The sequence below is a fragment of the Cicer arietinum genome, chromosome 6 (genome assembly GCF_000331145.2).
Source record: "Cicer arietinum cultivar CDC Frontier isolate Library 1 chromosome 6, Cicar.CDCFrontier_v2.0, whole genome shotgun sequence".
NCBI lineage: Eukaryota > Viridiplantae > Streptophyta > Magnoliopsida > Fabales > Fabaceae > Cicer > Cicer arietinum.
This window is the reverse complement of record NC_021165.2, coordinates 46596141-46620104: the sequence shown is the minus strand read 5'-3', so window position 1 is coordinate 46620104 and position 23964 is coordinate 46596141. Positions and strand designations below refer to the sequence as shown.

The following is a 23964-nucleotide window of genomic DNA, read 5'->3' as shown; positions in this document are numbered from 1 at the left end:
AATTGTTCTCACACATATTCAAAACAAAATCTAAAAGTTATTTTTCTCCAAACCAATTTGGTTCTAACAATCTCCCCCATTTAATATGACAAGAAACACTTATATTTGTGAACAATTTTTTAGCATGCAAACCTGAGTAAAAGTATTAACACAATAATGATATTAGTATTATTTACTATATAACCCCTTATTCTTAAGTGTGTAACCGTTATTTTATAAAGATTAAAAAGATAAAAACAGTTTTGAAAGAAACCAAAAAATTTCTCTAGAAAAAAAATTGTTCTCAAGGCTTCTCCCCCTTTCAAGACAAAAAGATAGAAAAATAAGAAAAATAAGAAAAATAAGAAAATTTATCAAGTAAAACCAAACGCAAAGGAATCCCAATAAATTCATTAAGAAATTCTGAGTTTTAGTTTTACAAATAAAGATACAAATTACAAAAAACACTAAACATGATCAACCGAAGAAAATTATTCAAATAATTGACGCAAAAGAGGAATAGGAAGAACAATGAATTAAAATCTAATTAATAGCTGCAGATTATTAAAATAATAAAAGAAAAAACTGTTAAAATCTAAATAATAGCTGCAGATCGAAACCAGCAAAAACCAAATCAAGCCCCAAAATCAACAACCAGAAAAGAATAAGAATACAAAACAAGAAGATCAAACCAGAGAAAGATATAACCAGAAGGAATTGAACCTGCAACAACAAAGATTAAACCAAAATAAAGAAAAACACACTGACAAAATCAATGAAGAAATATTTAAATGAATAGAATTTACTAGAAGAAAAATATGCTTCGCCACACTGCAGAAAAACAGGTTCATAATTCAATTTGTATGTCATACAATCAACGCACATAAATAAAAATAATAAACAAATAACTCATTGAAGAAAGAAGTTGATAGTCTTACAGGCTAATCTTTTGCAATGGAATCGACAAATGCGTTTGCCGTAATTAACGTCTAGAAAATATATGAGAAGTCATCATGACATTATTGTACAAAGGAGAATGGAACTCATCTCCAATTTCTCGAGATATATATTAATTACTGATCAACAATCTACAAACATAATTTGGCTTAAGTTGTCACCCGTAATTAAAGAACGTTAACTGTGAGGACACAACCAATTGTAGATTCCAAAGCTCCTATGCAAAATTAGACGTTACCCTATACCAAAAGGAGTTCTGTACAACTAGAGATAATAATATTATTCTTAACCTTACTCTTAAGTATCACAATTGACAAGAACATAGAAAAACATACAACAAAGGAAGTGGTAAATCATCGGAACAAAAAAATACAAACCAAGTTATTCTTACTTCCACATCCTCGATGAGTGAAAAGGTACACTCTAAAATCTTGTATGCTTCAATACTCTAGAATCTTGTTGAAACAGCAACACAAAAAATCCGAAACATCATGGCCCTCCATCAAAGAACAAATATCCCAAAACAATAAGATATTAGATATGTAAATACAAAAATGACCGTATTTATGTACAATTGAAATATTTGTAAAAAATATTTTTGAAACGGTAAAATTACATTGACTATTTGTCAAAAAACCCAAGAAAAACAAAGAAGAGTAACATAATTCTCCAAACCATGTTGCCGAGCATCAATTAATAGGAAAGGCACACAAATCTTTCTCAATCTCTCCATAATAGTATGAACTTCCGCACTGCCAGATTACAGGTTTGAAAACCAAAATTTAAAAAATAAAATAAAAAAAGTTGTATTCAGGTTAAGAAAAATGAGCATTGATGGGTAAACAAACCCTAAGCCAAAACCTTTCAGTTGTAACCCTCATTCCACATCCACAGACATATCTCACCTGTAATATAATAAACAAAATTAAACAGTCTAACCCCAGAAAAGAAATGAAATGAAAATAATTCACAATCCCAAAAGAGTGTACCAAAACAAACATGTGGCTTGATACACTACACTATAGAAAACAGGTCCATGTTTCAATTCAATGTGTGGCAATCAAGCCAGAAATTAAATTCACAAGAATAATAAGTCGTACTCAGGTTAAGAAAAATGAGCATTGATGGGTAAACAAACTCTAAGCCAAAACCTTTCAGTTGTAACCCTCACTCCACATCCACAGACATATCTCACCTGTAATATAATAAACAAAATTAAACAGTCTAACCCCAGAAAAGAAATGAAATGAAAATAATTCACAATCCCAGAAGAGTGTACCAAAACATACATGTGGCTTGATACACTAAACTGCAGAAAACAGGTCCATATTTCAATTCAATGTGTGGCAATCAAGCCAGAAATTAAATTCACAAGAATAATAAATTTCAATAAAGAAATAAAATTGACTATATTTAACCACGAGTTAAAAACTGATAATCATGTATCTAATTTCGCAAAACATCTCTACAACACCTTACAAACATCAGAAGTCGAGCCTACTACAACATATTAGCACTAAACATGATCAACTGAAGAAAATTAACTAAAGAAAATTATCCAAATAACTGATACAAAAGAGGAATGTGAAGAATAGTGAATTAAAATAGTTGTAGAATATTAAAACAATAGAAGAAAAAATCGTTAAAATCTAAATAATAACCACAGATCGAAACCAGTAAGAACCTAATCAAGCCCCAAAATCAAGAAACCAAAATCAACAACCAGAAAAGAATAAGAATAGAAAACAAGAAGATCAAACCAGCGAAAGATATAACCAGAAGCAATTGAACCTGCAACAACAAAGATTAAACCAAAATCAAGAAAAATATGCTGACAAAATAAATAAAGAAATATTTAAATGAAGAGAATTTATTAGAAGAAAAATATGCTTCGCACACGACAGAAAAACTGGTTCATAATTCAATTTGTATGTCCTACAATCAAAGCACATAAATGAAAATAATAAATGAATAACTCATTGAAGAAAGAGGTTGATAATCTTACTGGCTAATCTTTTGCAAAAGAATCGAGAAATGTGGTTGTCGCAATTAACGCCTAGGAAATATATGAACGGTCATCATGACATTATTGTATAAGGCAGAAAAGAACGCATCTCCAATTTCTCTAAATATATATTTATTATTGATCAACAATCTACAAACATAATTTGGCTAAAGTTGTCACCTGTAATTAAAGAGACTTCTAAAAAGAGAATAGCAATTAAAATATCATAAAAGAAACATAATTAACTCTTTAAAAAATTTAATTATATAGACATCCATTTATCAAAGAAAAAATACTTTATGTATTGTATATTGTAACTTACTTTGGATACGCTTTTTATGTTTCATCATAAAAAATAAGTACATATAAATAAATTGAACCTAACCTCAATTTGTTGCTTCCTTAGTCATGATCTAAGTTTCTTTTCTAAGTGAATGAGTTCAAACCTTAGAATACTACAACGAATACAATTTATAAATGCTAAAAACTACTTATAGTTATACATATTGTTTGAAAATTACAAACTAAGAAAATATTCAAATTTTTACATTCAAGTCATGCCTTAAGAACTTTGTTAAACACTACAAAAAAGTAAAAGATTGGGTTCAAAATTCTTTTAATCAAAATTAAATAAATATAAATTATAATGAAACAAAATTTAAACTTCTAATAAAAAGCATGATGAAAAACAAAAAGGATTTTAATGTTGGAAAATTCATATTCTTGGTAGCAGTAAAAGAAAGTAAAGCACAGATGTTCCCAAAGCTAAGAAATATACTCTAAAATCGATATCCTACCCAATGTTTGCCAGAATCATAAATACTAAAGCATTTCTTATATTGATAAACACAAAAATATTAACAACACCACATCATATAAACACAACTATTTAATTAAACAAAAATTACATTTCAATACAATGACAAGTTTTATCCTAAAGGCTTCACATCCTTGATAATGTCTGCAAATGCCTTCACATCCTACATTACATTCAAAGTTATATCGGTTTGAACTTGATACTAACGCCACAGATGTCGCAATCCATATCCTTAAGATCAAAATCTGTAAATAAAAATAATGTCCCAACGAAGTTGTTTGATTTATCTGGCGGTTTTTCTATTTCTAATCATTGCATAGTATCAAAAAAGGCTCTAAATGTCCAAGGATCAATTCTTCCTATTAAACAGATAAACACATGTCTCAAATTATCTTTGAAAGAAATGTACATGCACTTCAGAATCATAAATACTGACACCACTGTAAACTTTTAATAAAAAAACACAATATTCAATATTGCACATTACAATATCATGATATTCATTACAGAATTAATAAATTCAAAGAGAAAACTCACCCACAAAATCCTTAAATCCAAAGGCATTGCATAAAGCATGTCACTAAAATGTCAGCAACAGCTTTCACATCCTATGGAACATTCATAGGCTCTTTTTTTGATAATCTCTACAATGGCTTTCACTCTACCTCCTAATGATACCCACACAAGATTATCAAAAAATAAAGAAAGGTGAACAATTCTGTCAAAAGTAGAGACAACCAAATGAAAGAACGACAACTTTGACAATATGACACAGCCAATTGTAGATTTTAGTCCTCAAATACAAAATTTGACTTCACCCCTACACTAGTTCTTGTAGAACTTGAGAGATGATATTATAATTTTTGTCCTTACAATTAACAAGAATATAGAAAAAAAAATATATAACAAAAGGAATGACAAGTCGAAAGAACAAAAAAGTGCCAAACCAAGTTTTTCTAAATTCCACATCTTCGAGGAGGGAAAAGTTATACTCTAGTATCTTGTATGCTTCAAAACTCTAGAATCTTGTTGAAACAGAAACATAAAAAGTCCAACACCAGCAGGACACTCCATCAAAGGACAACTATCCCAAAACAATTATATTAGATATGTAGAGAAAAAAATGACCGTTTTTATCTGAAGGGTATGTGAACTTAACTTCTTCGTGCCACAGGTACAATAGCAAACCACACAATCATAGACTATCTCAACTATAACTTCCACACATAATCCTCAAAGGAATCGAAAAAAGTATATGTACATTATCAAACAAAGAAAGAAATGTGAAGATTCTTAATACCAAAAATGAAGTCTAGCAGCAGTAGAAAGTATACGAAACAGCCTGCAAAAGACGATGAAACACAGGGACATATTTCCATCCAATCTGCTTCTTGTATGAAATGACAAAATAGACTTCTCTTACCTGAAACAGTGAAAATCATAATAGAGTAAAAAATCCTGAAAATAATAAAAATACAAAACATGAAACATCAAACAAGAAGAAGATATATCATTCCCAAAACATCTCTACAACGCCTTACAAACATCAAAAGGCCAGCCTACTGCAACAAATTAACACGAAACATGATCAACCGAAGAAAATTATTCAAATAACTGACGCAAAAGAGGAATGGGAAGAGCAGTGAGTTAAAATCTAAATAATAGCTGCAGATCATTAAAATAAATGAAAAAACCATTAAAAATCTAAATAATAGCCGCAGATCGAAACCAGCAAGAACCAAATCAAGAAACCAAAATCAACACCAAGAAAAGATATAACCAGAAGGAATTGAACCTGCAACAACAAAGATTAAACCAAAATCAAGAAAAATATGCTGACAAAATCAACAAAGAAATATTTAAATGAATAGAATTTACTAGATGAAAATATGCTTCGCACACTGCAGAAAAATAGGTTCATAATTCAATTTGAATGTCTTGCGTTCAAAGCACATAAATAAAAATAACAAACGAATAACTCATTGAAGAAAGTGGTTGATAATCTTACTGGCTAATCTTTCGCAAAGGAATCAAGAAGTGTGGATGCCGCAATTAACGCCAAGGAAATATATGGACGATCATCATGACATTATGGTACAAAGCAGAAAGGTACTCATCTATAATTTGTCTAAATCTGAGGGCGAACTAAAAAGGTGTAGTGTGATTGAGAAAGAAGCAAAATGATACTTCACATCAAATCCATGTAACACCAAAATGATTCATGTACAGAAGAATTATGTTGTGACAAATAGATGCACAAAAAATCAAGAAAAAAGAAGACATGCTCACCAAGTCGTCCCAAATTTTCCGGTACTTTGTTAACTTCTGCACTATCAGAATATAGATCGAAAACCCAAATGTAGAACACACATTTGTATAAAAAAAGTAGCATTAATGGTAAGACAACATCTAAAGCTCAACTTTTTAATTATAACCCTTATTCGTACCGCACACCAACAGACTTATCTTACTTGAAATAGTGAAAATAATAATAGAGTAAAGAAACCAGAAAATAATCAAAATACAAAACATGAAACATCAAACAAGAAGAAGATAGAACTAAAAGGAATTGTGTGTTTCACATATTACCTCCCCTGCAATATCAAAAGGTAAATAACAATTAAAAATTAATGCTCTCAGCATCGATAAGGAAATACTGAAACCAAAAGATAATTCTAGAGATCACCCAATCAAAACTCAGGGCTCAACGCTTCGAAGAGTGTTATCGTTTTGACAAACCACACTGTAGAAAAATAAGATCACAATTCTTTGTATGTCCTGCGATCAATAAGATCACCCAATCAAAACTCAGGGCTCAACGCTTCGAAGAGTGTTATCGTTTTGACAAACCACACTGTAGAAAAATAAGATCACAATTCTTTGTATGTCCTGCGATCAATAAGATCACCCAATCAAAACTCAGGGCTCAACGCTTCGAAGAGTGTTATCGTTTTGACAAACCACACTGTAGAAAAATAAGATCACAATTCTTTGTATGTCCTGCGATCAATAAGATCACCCAATCAAAACTCAGGGCTCAACGCTTCGAAGAGTGTTATCGTTTTGACAAACCACACTGTAGAAAAATAAGATCACAATTCTTTGTATGTCCTGCGATCAATAAGATCACCCAATCAAAACTCAGGGCTCAACGCTTCGAAGAGTGTTATCGTTTTGACAAACCACACTGTAGAAAAATAAGATCACAATTCTTTGTATGTCCTGCGATCAATAAGATCACCCAATCAAAACTCAGGGCTCAACGCTTCGAAGAGTGTTATCGTTTTGACAAACCACACTGTAGAAAAATAAGATCACAATTCTTTGTATGTCCTGCGATCAATAAGATCACCCAATCAAAACTCAGGGCTCAACGCTTCGAAGAGTGTTATCGTTTTGACAAACCACACTGTAGAAAAATAAGATCACAATTCTTTGTATGTCCTGCGATCAATAAGATCACCCAATCAAAACTCAGGGCTCAACGCTTCGAAGAGTGTTATCGTTTTGACAAACCACACTGTAGAAAAATAAGATCACAATTCTTTGTATGTCCTGCGATCAATAAGATCACCCAATCAAAACTCAGGGCTCAACGCTTCGAAGAGTGTTATCGTTTTGACAAACCACACTGTAGAAAAATAAGATCACAATTCTTTGTATGTCCTGCGATCAATAAGATCACCCAATCAAAACTCAGGGCTCAACGCTTCGAAGAGTGTTATCGTTTTGACAAACCACACTGTAGAAAAATAAGATCACAATGCAGAAAACAGGTCCATATTTCAATTCAATGTGTGGCAATCAAGCCAGAAATTAAATTCACAAGAATAATAAATTTCAATAAAGAAATAAAATTGACTATATTTAACCACGAGTTAAAAACTGATAATCATGTATCTAGTTTCGCAAAACATCTCTACAACACCTTACAAACATCAGAAGTCGAGCCTACTGCAACATATTAACACTAAACATGATCAACCGAAGAAAATTATTCCAATAAATGACAAAACAGAGGAACGGGAAGAACAGTTTATTAAAATTCTAAATAATAGCTGCAGATGATTAAAATAATAAAAGAAAAAATCGTTAAAATCTAAATAATAGCCGCAGATCCAAACCAGCAAGAACCAAATCAAGCCCCAAAATCAAGAAACCAAAATCAACAATCCGAAAAGAATAATAATACAAAACAAGAAGATCAAACCAACGAAAGATATAACCAGAAGGAATTGAACCTGCAACAACAAAGATTAAACCAAAATCAAGAAAAATACGCTGACAAAATAAATAAAGAAATATTTAAATGAATAGAATTTATTAGAAGAAAAATATGCTTCGCACACTGCAGAAAAACATGTTCATAATTCAATTTGTATGTCCTGCAATCAAAGCACATAAATAAAAATAACAAACGAATAACTCATTGAAGAAAGTGGTTGATAATCTTACTGGCTAATCTTTCGCAAAGGAATCAAGAAATGTGGTTGCCGCAATTAACGCCTCGGAAATATATGAACGGTCATCATGACATTATGGTACAAAGCAGAAAGGTACTCATCTATAATTTGTCTAAATCTGAGGGCGAACTAAAAAGGTGTAGTGTGATTGAGAAAGAAGCAAAATGATACTTCACATCAAATCCATGTAACACCAAAATGATTCATGTACAGAAGAATTATGTTGTGACAAATAGATGCACAAAAAATCAAGAAAAAAGAAGACATGCTCACCAAGTCGTCCCAAATTTTCCGGTACTTTGTTAACTTCTGCACTATCAGAATATAGATCGAAAATCCAAATGTAGAACACACATTTGTATAAAAAAAGTAGCATTAATGGTAAGACAACATCTAAAGCTCAACTTTTTAATTATAACCCTTATTCGTACCGCACACCAACAGACTTATCTTACTTGAAATAGTGAAAATAATAATAGAGAAAAGATACCAGAAAATAATCAAAATTGTGTGTTTCACATATTACCTCCCCTGCAATATCAAAAGGTAAATAACAATTAAAAATTAATGCTCTCAGCATCGATAAGGAAATACTGAAACCAAAAGATAATTCTAGAGATCACCCAATCAAAACTCAGGGCTCAACGCTTCGAAGAGTGTTATCGTTTTGACAAACCACACTGTAGAAAAATAAGATCACAATTCTTTGTATGTCCTGCGATCAATAAGATCACCCAATCAAAACTCAGGGCTCCTATGCAAAATAAGGCTTTACCTCACCAAAAGGAGTTCATGTACCAATTGTAGATTCTAGTGTTCCAATGCAAAATTAGACTTTACCCTATACCAAAAGGAGTTTTGTACAACTAGAGATAATAATGTTATTCTTAACCTTACTCTTAAGTATCACAATTGACAAGAATATAGAAAAAACATGTAACAAAGGAAGTGGCAAATCATCAGAAGAAAAAAATACCAAACCAAGTTATTCTTACTTCCAAATCCTCGATGAGTGAAAAGGTACACTCTAGAAGTTGGTATGCTTGAATACTCTAGAATCTTGCTGAAACAGCAACACAAAAAATCAGAAACCCCATGGCACTCCATCAAAGAACAAATATCCCAAAACAATAGAATATTAGATATGTAAGTACAAAAATGACAGTTTTTATGTACAATTGAAATATTTGTGAAAAATATTTTTGAAATATGTACAGTAAAGTTACGTTGACTATTTGTGAAAAAACCCAAGAAAAACAAAGAAGAGTAACATAATTCTCCAAACCATGTTGCTGAGCAGCAGTTAATAGGAAAGGCTCACAAATCTTTCTCAATCTCTCCATAATAGTATGAACTTCCGCACTGCTAGATTACAGGCTAGAAAACCAAAATTTAAAAAATAAAATAAAAAAAGTCGTATTCTAGTTAAGAAAAATGATCATTGATGGGTAAACAAACCCTAAGCCAAAACCTTTCAATTGTAACCCTCACTCCACATCAACAGACATATCTCACCTATAACATAATCAACAAAATTAGAGAGTCTAACTCCCAAAAAGAAATGAAAAGAAATTAATTCACAATCCCAGAAGAGTGTACCAAAACAAATCTGTAGCTTGATACACTACACATTGCAGAAAACAGGTCCATATTTCAATTCAATGTGTGGCAATCAAGCCAGAAATTAAAATCACAATAATAATAGATTTCAATGAAGAAATAAAATTAACTATATTTAACCACGAGTTAAAAACTGATAATCATGTATCTAGTTTCGCAAAACATCTCTACAACACCTTACAAACATCAGAAGTCGAGCCTACTGCAACATATTAACACTAAACATGATCAACCGAAGAAAATTATTCCAATAAATGACAAAACAGAGGAACGGGAAGAACAGTTTATTAAAATTCTAAATAATAGCTGCAGATGATTAAAATAATAAAAGAAAAAATCGTTAAAATCTAAATAATAGCCGCAGATCCAAACCAGCAAGAACCAAATCAAGCCCCAAAATCAAGAAACCAAAATCAACAATCCGAAAAGAATAATAATACAAAACAAGAAGATCAAACCAACGAAAGATATAACCAGAAGGAATTGAACCTGCAACAACAAAGATTAAACCAAAATCAAGAAAAATACGCTGACAAAATAAATAAAGAAATATTTAAACTTCAACTCGCTACAAAACAAATAAACGCATGTATTAAATTATCTCAATGTTCTAGATATCTAAACTTCAACTCGCTACAAAACAAATAAACGCATGTATTAAATTATCCTTGAAATAGATGTACATGCACTTTAGAACCTCTCTTAGATCTCTCACTTAAAAACACAAAAATCAGCATTGACACATTACAATATCATATGACACCCCATTCTAGAATTCCAGAATAAACGCATTAAAGGAGAAAATGACCTATTAAATCCAGAGGCATGTCCTTGATAATGTCCACAACAGCTTACACATCCCATGGTACATTCATAGGCTCTCTCCATAGCAAAATCACGTCCTTGATAATTCTGCCACGGCTTTCACTGTCTATATCACCCTGTGACTACCACACAGAGCTCTCAAAAAATAGAGAAAACAAGTCTTCAAAAGAAAAAGAAACATGAAAATTACATAGTCAAAGTAGAGATCGCCAAGTGAAAGAACGACAACTGTGAGGACACAACCAATTGTAGATTACAGAGCTCCTATGCAAAATATGGCTTTACCCCACCAACAAGAGTTCATGTACCAATTGTAGATTCCAGTGTTCCAATGCAAAATTAGACTTTACCCTATACCAAAAGGAGTTCTGTACAACTAGAGATAATAATGTTATTCTTAACCTTACTCTTAAGTATCATAATTGACAAGAATATAGAAAAAAAAACATATAACAAAGGAAGTGGCAAATAATCAGAACAAAAAAATACCAAACCAAGTTATTCTTACTTCCACATCCTCGATGAGTGAAAAGGTTACACTCTAGAATCTTGTATGCTTGAATAATCTACAATCTTGCTGAAACAACAACACAAAAAATCCGAAATCCCATGGCACTCCATCAAAGAACAAATATCCCAAAACAATAGGATAATAGATATGTAAGTACAAAAATGACCGTTTTTATGTACAATTGAAATATTTGTGAAAAATGTTTTTGAAATATGTTCAGTAAAATTACATTGACTATTTGTGAAAAACTCCGAGAAAAACAAAGAAGAGTAGCATAATTCTCCAAACCATGTTGCCGAGAAAGCAGAAAGGAACTCAACTACAATTTCTCTACATCTGAGGGCGAACTAAAATGGTGTAGTGTGATTTTGAAAGAAGGAAAATGATAATTCACATCAAACCCATGTAACACCAAATTGATACATGTACAGAAGAAATATGTTGTGACAAATAGATGCATAAAAAATCAAGAAAAAAGAAGACAGGCTCACCAAGTCGTCCCAAATTTTCCGGTACTTTGTAAACTTCTGCACTGTCAGAATACAAGTCGAAAACCCAAACGTAGAACAAACATTTGTATGAAAAAAGTAAGATTAATGGTAAGACAACATCTAAAGCTCAACTTTTCAATCATAACCACTAACTCTTACCGCACACCAACAGACTTATCTTACCTGAAACAGTGATACTCATAATAGAGTAAAGAAACCAGAAAATAATCAAAATACAAAACATCAAACAAGAAGAAGATAGAACCAAAACGAATTGTGTGTTTCACATATTACCTCCCTTGCAAAATCAAAAGGTAAATAACAATTACAAATTAATGCTCTCAGCATCGATAAGGAAATACTGAAACAAAAAGATAATTCTAGAGATCACCCAATCAAAACTAATGGCTCGACGGTTCGAAGAATGTTATTGTTTTGACAAACCACACCGCAGAAAAATAAGGTAACAATTCATTTGTATGTTCTGCGATCAAAGTCCGTAAGTAACAATAATAATGACTCAATGAAGAAATTTGATTTATCTAGAGCTTTCCCTTTCTTATCCATTCAACAAGTCTCAACGTTCTAGATATCTAAACTTCAACTCGCTACAAAACAGATAAACGCATGTATTAAATTATCTCTGAAATAGATGTACATGCACTTCACAACCTCTCTTAGATCTCTCACTTAAAAAACACAAAAATCAGCATTGACACATTACAATATCATATGACACTCCATTCTAGAATTCCAGAATAAACACATTAAAGGAGAAAATGACCGATTAAATCCAGAGGCATGTCCTTGATAATGTCCACAACAGCATCCACATCCCATGGTACATTCATAGGCTCTCTCCATAGCAAAATCATGTCGTTGATAATTCTGCCATGGCTTTCACCGTCTATATCACCCTGTAACACCCACACAGAGCTCTCAAAAAATAGAGAAAACAAGTCTTCCAAAGAAAAAGAAGCATGAAAATTACATAGTCAAAGTAGAGATCGCCAAATAAAAGAACGACAACTGTGAGGACACAACCAATTGTAGATTCCAGAGCTCCTTTGCAAAATAAGGCTTTACCCCACCAAAAGGAGTTCATGTACCAATTGTAGATTCCAGTGTTCCAATGCAAAATTAGACTTTACCCTATACCAAAAGGAGTTATGGACAACTAGAGATAATAATGTTATTCTTAACCTTACTCTTAAGTATCACAATTGACAAGAATATAGAAAAATCATATAACAAAGGAAGTGGAAAATCATCATAACAAAAAAATACAAACCAAGTTATTATTACTTCCACATCTTTGATGAGTGAAAAGGTAAACTCTAGAATCTTGTATGCTTGAATACTCTAGAATCTTGCTGAAACAGCAACACAAAAAATCCGAAATTCCATAGAACTCCATCAAAGAACAAATATCCCAAAACAATAGGATATTAGATATGTAAGTACAAAAATGACTATTTTTATGTACAATTGAAGTATTTGTGAAAAATATTTTTGAAATATGTACAGTAAAATTACATTGACTATTTGTGAAAAACCCCAAGATAAACAAAGAAAAGTAACATAGTTCTCCAAACCATGTAGCCGAGCAGCAATTAATAGGAAAGGCTCACAAATCTTTCTCAATCTGTCCATAATAGTATGAACTTCCGCACTGCCAGGTTAAAGGTTTGAAAACCAAAATTTTAAAAATAAAATAAAAAAAAGTCGTATTCTGGTTAAAAAAAATGAGCATTGATGGGTAAACAAACCCAAAGCCAAAACGTTTCATTTGTAACCCTCACTCCACATCAACAGACATATCTCACCTGTAACATAATCAACAACATTAGAAAGTCCAACTCCAGAAAAGAAATGAAAGAAAATAATTCACAATCCCAGAAGAGTGTACCAAAACAAACTTGTGGCTTGATACACTACCCTGTAGAAAACATGTCCATATTTCAAATCAATGTGTAGCAATCAAGTCAGAAATTAAAACCACAATAATAATAAATTTCAATGAAGAAATAAAATTGACTATATTTAACCACAAGTTAAAAACAGATAATCATGTATCTAGTTTCGCAAAACATCTCTACAACACCTTACAAACATAAGACGTCGAGGCTACTGCAACATATTAACACTAAACTTGATCAATCGAAGAAAATTATTCAAATAACTGACACAAAAGAGGAATAGGAAGAACAGTGAATTAAAAATATAAATAATAGTTGCAGATCATTAAAATAATAAAAGAAAAAACCGTTAAAATCTAAATAATAGCCGCAGATCCAAACCAGCAAGAACCAAATCAAGCCCCAAAATCAAGAAACCAAAATCAACAACGAGAAAAATACAAAACAAGAAGATCAAACCAGCGAAAGATATAACCAGAAGATCAAGAAAAATATGCTGACAAAGTAAATAAATAAATAAATATTTAAATGAATAGAATTTATTAGAAGAAAAATATGCTTCGCATACTGCAGAAAAACAGGTTCATAATTTAATTTGTATGTCCTGCAATCAAAGGACATAAATAAAAATAATAAATGAATAACTCATTGAAGAAAGAGGTTGATAATCTTACTAGCTAATCTTTTGCAAAAGAATCGAAAATTGTGGTTCCCGCAATTAACGCCTAAGAAATATATGAGCGGTCATCATAACATTATTGTACAAAGCAGAACTCATCTCCAATTTCTCTAAATATATATTAATTATTGATCAACAACCTACAAACATAATTTGGTTAAAGTTGTCACTCATAATTAAAGAGACTTCTAAAAACAGACATAGCAATTAAAACCTCATAAAAGTAACTTAATTAACTCTTTAAAAAATTTAATTATATACACATCATATGCTTTTTATGTTTCATCATAAAAAATAAGTACATATAAATAAATGGAACCTAACATCAATTTGTTGCTTCCTTAGTCATGCTCTAAGTTTCTTTTCTAAGTGAATGAGTTCAAACCTTAGAATACTACAACGAATACAAAATAGTCAAATTTTTACATTTAAGTCATGCCTTGAAGAACTTTGTTAAACATTACAAAACAGTAAAAAATTAGGTTCAAAATTCTTTTAATCAAAATTAAATAAATATAAATTATAACGAAACAAAATTTAAACATCTAATAAAAAGCGTGTTGAACAAAAAAAAGGATTTCAATGTTGGAAACATTCATATTCTTGGCAGCAGTATAAGAAAGTAAAGCACAGATGTTCCCAAAGCTAAGAAATATACTCTAAAGTCGATATCCTACCCAATGTTTGGCAGAATCATAAATACTAAAGCATTTCTTATCTTGATAAAAACAAAAATATTACCAACACCACATCATATAAACACAACTATTTATTTAAACAAAATTTACATTTCAATACAATGACAAGTTTTATCCTAAAGGCTTCACATCCTTGATAATGTATGTCAGTGCCTTCACATCCCACATTACATTCAAAGTTATATCTGATTGAACTTGATACTAACGCCACAGATGTCGCAATCCATATCCTTAAGATCAAAATCTGTAAATAAAAATAATGTCCCAATGAAGTTGTTTGATTTATCTGGCAGTTTTCCTTTTTCTAATCCATGCATAGTATCAAAAAAGGCTCTAAATGTCCAAACATCAACTCTTCCTATTAAACAGATGAACACATGTCTCAAATTATCTTTGAAAGAAATGTACATGCACTTCATAATCATAAATACTGAAACCACTGTAAACTTGTAATAAAAAACACAATAATCAATATTGCACATTACAATATCAAGATATGCATTTCAGAATTAATAAATTCATAGAGAAAACTCACCCACTAAATCCTTAAATCCAAAGGCATAAAGCATGTCACTAAAATGTCACCAACAACTTTCACATCCTATGGAACATTCATAGGCTCTCTTTTTGATAATCTCTACAATGGCTTTCACTCTACCTCCTAGTTATACCCACACAACATGATCAAAAAACAAAGAAAGGTGAACAATTCTGTCAAAAGTAGAGACAACCAAACGAAAGAACGACAACTTTGACAATATGACACAGCCAATTGTAGATTCTGGTCCTCCAATACAAAATTTGACTTCACCCCTACACCAGATCTTGTAGAACTTGAGAGATGATATTATTATTTTTGTCCTTACAATTAACAAGAATATAGAAAAAAAATATAACAAAAGGAATGACAAGTCGAAAGAACAAAAAAGTGCCAAACCAAGTTATCCTGAATTCCACATCCTCGAGGAGGGAAAAGTTATACTCTAGTATCTTGTATGCTTCAAAATTCTAGAATCTTGCTGAAACAGTAACATAAAAAATCCAACACCAGCAGAACACTCCAACAAAGGACAACTATCCCAAAACAATTATATTAGATATGTAGAGAAAAAAATGACCGTTTTTATCTGAAGGGTATGTGAACTGAACTTCTTCGTGCCACAGGTACCATAGCAAACAACACAAACATAGACTATCTCAACTGTAACTTCCACACATAAACCTCAAAGGAATCGACAATAGTATATGTACAGTATCAAACAAAGAATGAAATGTGAAAATTCTTAATACCAAATATGAAGTCTAGCAGCAGTAGAAAGTATACGAAACAGCCTGCAAAAGACAATGAAACATAGGGACAAATTTCCATCCAATTTGCTTCTTGTATGAAATTACACAATTTTTGCTTCTTCTTACTACAGGCAAGTCCTTCGGCCACTGTAACGAAGCTGATATCTATTTAGGAGTATACCAAGCACAAATCACAAATATCAACAAAACAGTAAAAGAATATTAACTCTTCCCAGCCAAGTTGGCCCCAAAAGATACCTAACCAAGTTATCCAAAATTGCTCGCAAAGAGAAAGGTAGTGTTAATCCAGAATCTTGTAAGCTAAACTGGAGAAAAACTATGCACACAGACACCAAAATTTCAACATTGGATTGTACCCAGTCAGAGGACAACAACCCAGAACAAACATTAGTAAGAAATATATGACTAGAAAATTGTCAATTATCTCCAAAATTTGAATGGGGTTGATAATCTCACCCCCTAAGCTTTCACAAAGGAATCGAGAAGTGTGGATGCTGAAATTAATGCCTATGAAATATATAAACAGCCAGCATGACATTATGGTTCATGTGTCCCTGTTAATTCATTCACAGAAGATTAGTTGTACAAAGCAGAAAAGCAGAAGGGCACTCATCTCAAATTTCTCTACTTCTGAGAGCGAACTAAAAGGTGCATTCACATCAAGTCATGAAACACCAGATGCTACAGGTACAGAAAATTTTGCAGTGACAAATAAATGCACAAAAACCAAGAAAAAAGATAGAAGAGTAGCATAATTCGGCAAACCATGTCTCATATCATCAGAATAAAGAGAGGCCCACCATGTTCTCCCAATTTTTCCAGAATCATGTAAACTTTTGCACTGTAAGAATACAGATCAAAAACCCAAATGTAGAACAAACATTTGTAGGAAAAAGTAGTATTAATGTAAGAAGAATTGGAAGAACAGTAATTTAAAATCTAAATAATAGCTGCAGATCATTAAAATAATAAAAGAAAAATCAGTTGTAATAATAATGGCAGATCAAAACCAGCAAGAACCAAATCAAGAAACAAAAATAATCAACCAGAAAAGAATAAGAAAACAAAATAAGAAGATCAAACCAGTGAAAGATAGAACCAGAAGGAATTGAACTTGCAACAACAAAGATGAAACCAAAATCAAGAAAAATATGCTGACAAAATCAATAAAGAAATATTTAAATGAATAGAATTTACTAGAAGAAAAATATGCTTCGCCACACTGCAGAAAAACAGGTTCATAATTCAATTTGTATGTCTTGCGATCAATGCACAGAAATAAAAATAATAAACGAATAACTCATAGAAGAAAGAGGTTGATAATCTTACCGGCTAATCTTTTGCAAAGGAATCGAGAAGTGTGGTTGCCGCAATTAAAGGCTAGGAAATATATGAACGACCATCATGACATTATTGTACAAAGCAGAAAGTAACACATCTCCAATTTTTCTACATCAAAGGGCGAACTAGAAAGGTGGTGAGTGACAAAGAAGGAAAATACTTCACATCAAACCCATGTAACACCAAAATGATACATGTACGGAGGAAATATGTTGTGACAAATAGATGCACAAAAAACCAAGAAAAAAGAAGACAGGCTCACCAAGTCATTCCAATTTTTTCATAACTGTGTAAGCTTTTGCATTGTCATAATACAATCAAAAACCCAAATGTAGAAATTTGTATGGAAGTAGTATTAATGGTAAGACAACCTTTAAAGCTCAACTTTTCAATTATAACTATCAACTCTTACCACAAACCAATAGACTTATCTTACCTGAAACAGTGATAATCATAATAGAGTAAAGAAACCAGAAAATAATCAAAATACAGAACATGAAAGATCTAAAGAGAGGAAGATAGAACCAAAAGGAATCACATGTTCATAGATTACCTAGCTTGCAACACCAAAGAGAAAATAACAAATAAAAAAATACACTTTCAGCATAGATAAAGAATTATTGAAAACAAAAAGCATATACTAGAGATTACCAAATAAAAAATGAAGGCTCCACTCCATAAAGAACGTTATTAAATTGACAAACCAGGATGCAAAAAACATGCGCACAATCATATTCTTATTTCTACTAATCAAAGCAAAATTAAAAATAAATGAAGAACGACTAATTTTAGAAGCTTGATTTTCTATCTGGAGCCGTCTTAACTGTAGTATTGAGAATCACAAAACATTGTAGATATCGAGGAATCAGCTAGCTGAAAAACGTCTCGATTTTCGAATGCATAATTATATCCAAAAACTATATAAACAATCAAACGAAGAAAAAAATTCAAATTCAAAAAATTGAAATAAAAGAAGAATTGGAAGAGCAAACAATCAAAGCCCTAAAACCTCAATAATAACAGCAAATACAATAACCATAGTAATAAAAGCAAACTTCAAGCTCAAAACCAACAAGAACATAAATAAAACCTCATTCAGGAAACCAAAATAATCAAGGAGAAGAGAGTGAGAATAATAAGGATCAAACAGTAAGATAGAACCAGAAGCAATTGTGCGTTTCACATTTTACTTATCCAGCAACACCAAACAGGGAAATAACAATTAGAAAAAAATTATCTCCGAATCAATACGGAAATACTGAAACGAAAAGAATGTAATAAGGATCACAAAATCAAAACTGAAGGCTCGATGCTATGAAGAACGTTGTCATTTTCATACACCAAGCTGCAGAAAATTAAGTTAAAGATTCATTAGTATGCCTTACGATCAAAATCTGTAATTAATCCATGCATTAAGTATCAAAAAAGGCTATAGCTGAACTAAGCTTCAATTCTTTCTGTAAACAGATGAACGCATGTCTCAAATTATCTTTTGAAAGAAATGTACGTGTATTTCAAAATCATATATATTGAAGCCCTCCTTAAACTTTTAATAAAAAACACATTAATCAATATTGTCAAATTACAATATCAGGATACCCATTCCAGAATTAATAAATTGAAGGAGAAAAATCACCCACTAAATCCAACGTCTCTTTTTGATACCCATTCCAGAATTAATAAAAGCATGTCCTTAAAATGTCCGCAACAGCTTTCACATCCAATGATACATTCATAGGCTCTCTTTTTGATAATCTCTGTCATGGCTTTCACTCTACATCCTCCTTGTGATACCCACACAAGATGATCAAAAGACAAAAACATGAACAATTTAGTCAAAAGTAGAGACAACCAAATCAAAGAACAACGACTTTGACAATATGACACAGTCAATTGTAGATTCTAGTCCTCCTATACAAAATTTGACAGCACCCCTACACCAAAGATCTTGTACAACTTGAGGGATGATATTATTATTTTTGTCCTTACTCTTATTTTTATTTTTATATATCAAAATTGACAATAATATACTAAAAAAAGATAACAAAAGGAATGGCAAATCGACAGTACAAAAGAGTGCCAAACCAAGTTATCCTGAATTCCACATCCTCAGGGAGGGCAAAGGTTCTAGAATCTTGTATGCTTCAAATACTACATAATCTTGCTGAAACAGAAACACAAAAAATCCAATACCAGCAGGGCACCCCATCAAAAGGACAAATATCCCAAAACAATAAGATAATAGATATGTAAAGAACTGAACTTCTTCATGCCACAGTTTCCATAGCAAACCACAAAATCATAGGCTATCTCTTTGTTCTGATGATATGCAACATGGTTTGCAGAATTACGCTACTCTTCTATCTTTTTTCTTGGTTTTTCTCCCAAATTTTCCAGAATCATGTAAACTTTTGTAAGAAAAAAGAAGTATTAATGATAAGAACTAAGAAAACCCCTAAGGCTCAACTTTTCAATTATCCCAACCAACTCTTACCACACACACCAATAGACTCATCTGACGGAAACAGTGGAAATCATTTAAGAGTAAATCGAAAAAACTGGTCTGGTTGATAGGAATTGACCGAGAAGAAATGAAATGGACATAATTTATAATAATATAGTATTGGGTACCAAATTAAAACTGAGACTTGGTACTCTACACAGAATGTTAATGTATCGAAACAAACTATACTACAAAAACAAAGTTCATATTTCAATTCCACGTGTACGGCGATGAAATCCAGAGCCAAATCAAAACTCAGAATCAAGAAAACAGAAAATAATCAAAATACAATACATGAAAGATCATACAAAAGCAAGATAGAAACAAAAGGAATAACATGTTCATAGATTTAACTATCCTGCAACACAAAAAAGGAAACAACAAATCAACTAAAATACGCTTTTAGAATTGATTGATAGAGAATTATTGAAAACAAAAAGAATTTACTAGAGATCACCAAATCAAACATCAAAGCACACTCCATGTAGAACATTATTAGTTTGACAAATCGCGCTGCAGAAAAATATTCTCACAACTATATTCTTTTTTCTTCTGATCAAAGCCAGAAATTAAAAAATGAAGAACGACTAACTGAAGAAATTTGATTATTATATCTAGAGCAGTTCTCCGTCTTATTCATTCTATTGAGAATCACAATTGTCTTCCTTTTTAAGAGCATACCTTGATTATTCTTATGTATCACAATTGACATTAATAACCAAGGAGAAAAGAAGGAAAATAGAAAATATCAACCAGTAAGATAGGACCAGAAGGAATTGTGTGTTTTACATATTACCACCCCTGCAAAATCAAAAGGGGAATAACAATTAGAAATAAATGCTTTCAGAATCGATAAGGAAATACTGAAACAAAAAGATAATACTAGAGATCACCAAATCAAAACTCAAGGCTCGATGCTTGGAAGAAGGTTATCATATTGACAAACCACACTGCAGAAAAATAAGTTCACAATTCATTTGTATGTTTTGCGATCAACATCCAGAAATAACAATTATAATGACTCTGAAGAAATTTGATTTATCTAGGGCTTTCCCTTTCTTATCCGTCCAACAAGGCTCAACGTTCTAGATATCTAAACTTCAACTCACTGCAAAATACATAAATGCATGTCTTAAATTATCCTTGAAAAAGATGTACATGCACTTCAGAACCTCTCTTACAACTACAGTAAAAAACACAAAAATCAACATCGCCACATTACAATATCATACGATATCCGATTCTAGAATTCCAGAATAAACACATTCAAGGAGAAAAATGACCCATTAAATCCAAAGGCATGTCCTTGATAATGTCTACAACAGCTTCCACATCCCATGGTACATTCATTGGCTCTCTCCATAGCAAAATCACGTCCTTGATAATCTATGCCATGGCTTTCACTGTCTACATCCCCCTGTGACATCCACACATAGCTCTCAAAAGATCGAGAAAACAAGTCTTCAAAAGACTAAGAAACCAGACAATAACATAGTCAAAGTAGAGATCACCAAATGAAAGAACAACAATCGTGATAATATAGGACACAACCAATTGTAGATTCCAGAGCTCCTATGCAAAATTAGGCTTTATCCCTATACCAGAAGGAGTTTATGTACCAATTGTAGATTCCAGTGCTCCAATGCAAAATTAGACTTTGCCCCTATACCAGAAGGAATTCATGTACACCTAGAGATAATACTGTTATTCTTAACCTTACTCCTAAGTATCACAATTGACAAGAAAATAGAAACAAATATGACAAAGGAAGTGGCAAATCAACAGAACAAAAAAATGACAAACCAAATTATCCTTAATTCCACATCCTCGGTGAGGGAAAATGTACAGTCTAGAATCTTGTATGCTTCAATGCTCTAGAATCTTGCTGAAACAGCAACACAAAAAATCTAAAACCAGCAGGGCACTCCATCAAAGGACAAACATCCCAAAACAGTAAGATATTAGATATGTAACGTTTTTATCCTAAGGGTGTTTGAGAACTGAACCTCTTTCTGCCACGAGTTCCACAGCAAACTACACAGTCATAGGCTATCTCCCCTGTAACTTCCACACAGAAAACTCAAAGGAACTGACAAAAGTATATGCTGAGTATCAAACAAATAATGAAATGTGAAGATTCTTAGTAAAGATGGCCGAATTAAAAGCTAGCAACAGCTAAAAGTATACGACACAGCCTGCAAGAGCTTATGAATCATTGGAACAAATTTCCATCCAACTTGCAAGATCATGTACTCCATATGAAATGACACAATTTTGGCTTCTTCTTACTACAGATGAGTCCTTGGGCCACTGTAACAAAGAGGATATCTTTTTAGGAGTATCATCGTAAATCACAAATAACCACAAAAACAACTAATGAGTAAAAGACGATAACAGAAACCTCTCCCAACAAAGTTGTCCCAGCAAACAGCTAATCAGAATGATTACGCTGTGACAAATAGTTGGTGACAAATAGCATAATTCTCCAAACCAAGTCGCCAATTAGATAGGCTCACCAAACTGTCTCAGTCTCTCCAAAACCACCAACACCAAGCCGAAAATTTCACAAGTGGAAATCATAAAGGAGTAAATCAAGAACACTAGCAATAAAAACTCACAGATGAAATGAAAATGATTTACAATCCAAGAAGAGTGTACAAAAGTAAACCTGAGGCTTGATACTACACAAAACGTTATTTTACTTCAAAACACCCTTCACTGCAGAAAACGGGTTCGTGTTTTAATTCATCTGTATGGAGATCAAAACATTCAAAGCCATAATAGGAAAATAACACAATTCAATGATAGAAATTAAATTCAGTAAATTCAACCAGGGGTGATGAATGATGACCATGTCTTGCAAAACGTCTAAAAACAGAAAACTCGCATCAGGACCCCCAACGAACTCAAAAATAGTAGCAGATAATGCAAATAAGAAAAACAAACTCAATGAAAGAAACCAGCAAGAACAAAATCAAGAACCTGTATGATAAAAGGATAAGAGAATAAGAATACAAACATCAAGATCAAACAAGAGGAAGATAGAACCGAAAAGGAACCGTGTGTTCACAGATTACCTCTCCTAACCGAAGATGAACAAAATCAAGAATGAAAACAGAAATATTTAAACGAAAAAATTTACTTAAAGAAAATATGCTCTCAGAATCTAAAAAGAAAGATTGAAACGAATATTTTTTTACTAGAGATAACCAAACAAAATTCGAGCGTCCATTCTTAGCTGTGAAGAACGTTAGTATTTCGACAAATCATGCTGCAGAAAAACAGGTTCGCAATTCGTATGTCTTGCAATCAAAGCAAAAAAATAAAAATAAAAGAACGACTCATTGAAGAAACTTGATTTGTCTATCTGGATGCATTCTCTTTAATAGAAAACCCTGAAATCGAGCCATCAAGAAGCAAGCAATCGGAGCAAAGGATATCAAGAACGAGTAGAAGAAATCGAAATCGGAGCAACGGATATCAAGAACTAGGGCTAGAAAAAATTGGAATCAAGAAATCGAATTCATCACAAACGAGTTAAACACGAAACAAAAACAAACAATATAGAACACGTTTACTCTATGGTTAGAGAGAAAAGTATATATAGAAAGAAGGCAAGGTCGGGATAGACGGCTGAGATAACGCGGATGGTGAATGGTTTATGTGTAATTCTCACTATAATTTTATTATCTAATTAAATTTTTAAAAGATTTCTAGATATGAATAGTTTAAAAATTTAAAATAACATAACAATAAATAAATAAAAGGTATTTTGAAGAAAAATATTTATCATGTGATTTCTCCTTAATTTTCTTATATAATGAACTGTTTTTTAGGCATGGAAG

At 32.0% G+C, this 23964-nt stretch overlaps 1 long non-coding RNA gene across 27 annotated transcripts; it reads right to left on the bottom strand.

The window, feature by feature from the left end:
• Nucleotides 1–370: 370 nt before the first annotated feature.
• On the bottom strand, nt 371–23756 carry LOC140920916 (uncharacterized). Of its 27 annotated transcripts, none has more exons than XR_012163627.1 (5): nt 9217–23717; nt 2216–5181; nt 2088–2131; nt 1798–1841; nt 371–1688 (listed from the first exon to the last, which is right to left on the bottom strand). It is a non-coding gene; the product is annotated as an uncharacterized lncRNA (long non-coding RNA). The 27 variants fall into 27 exon arrangements; XR_012163631.1 differs by having other exon boundaries at nt 5059–5181; nt 9217–23715; XR_012163616.1 differs by having other exon boundaries at nt 1785–1841; nt 2037–5181.
• Between the last annotated feature and the right edge of the window lie 208 nt (nt 23757–23964).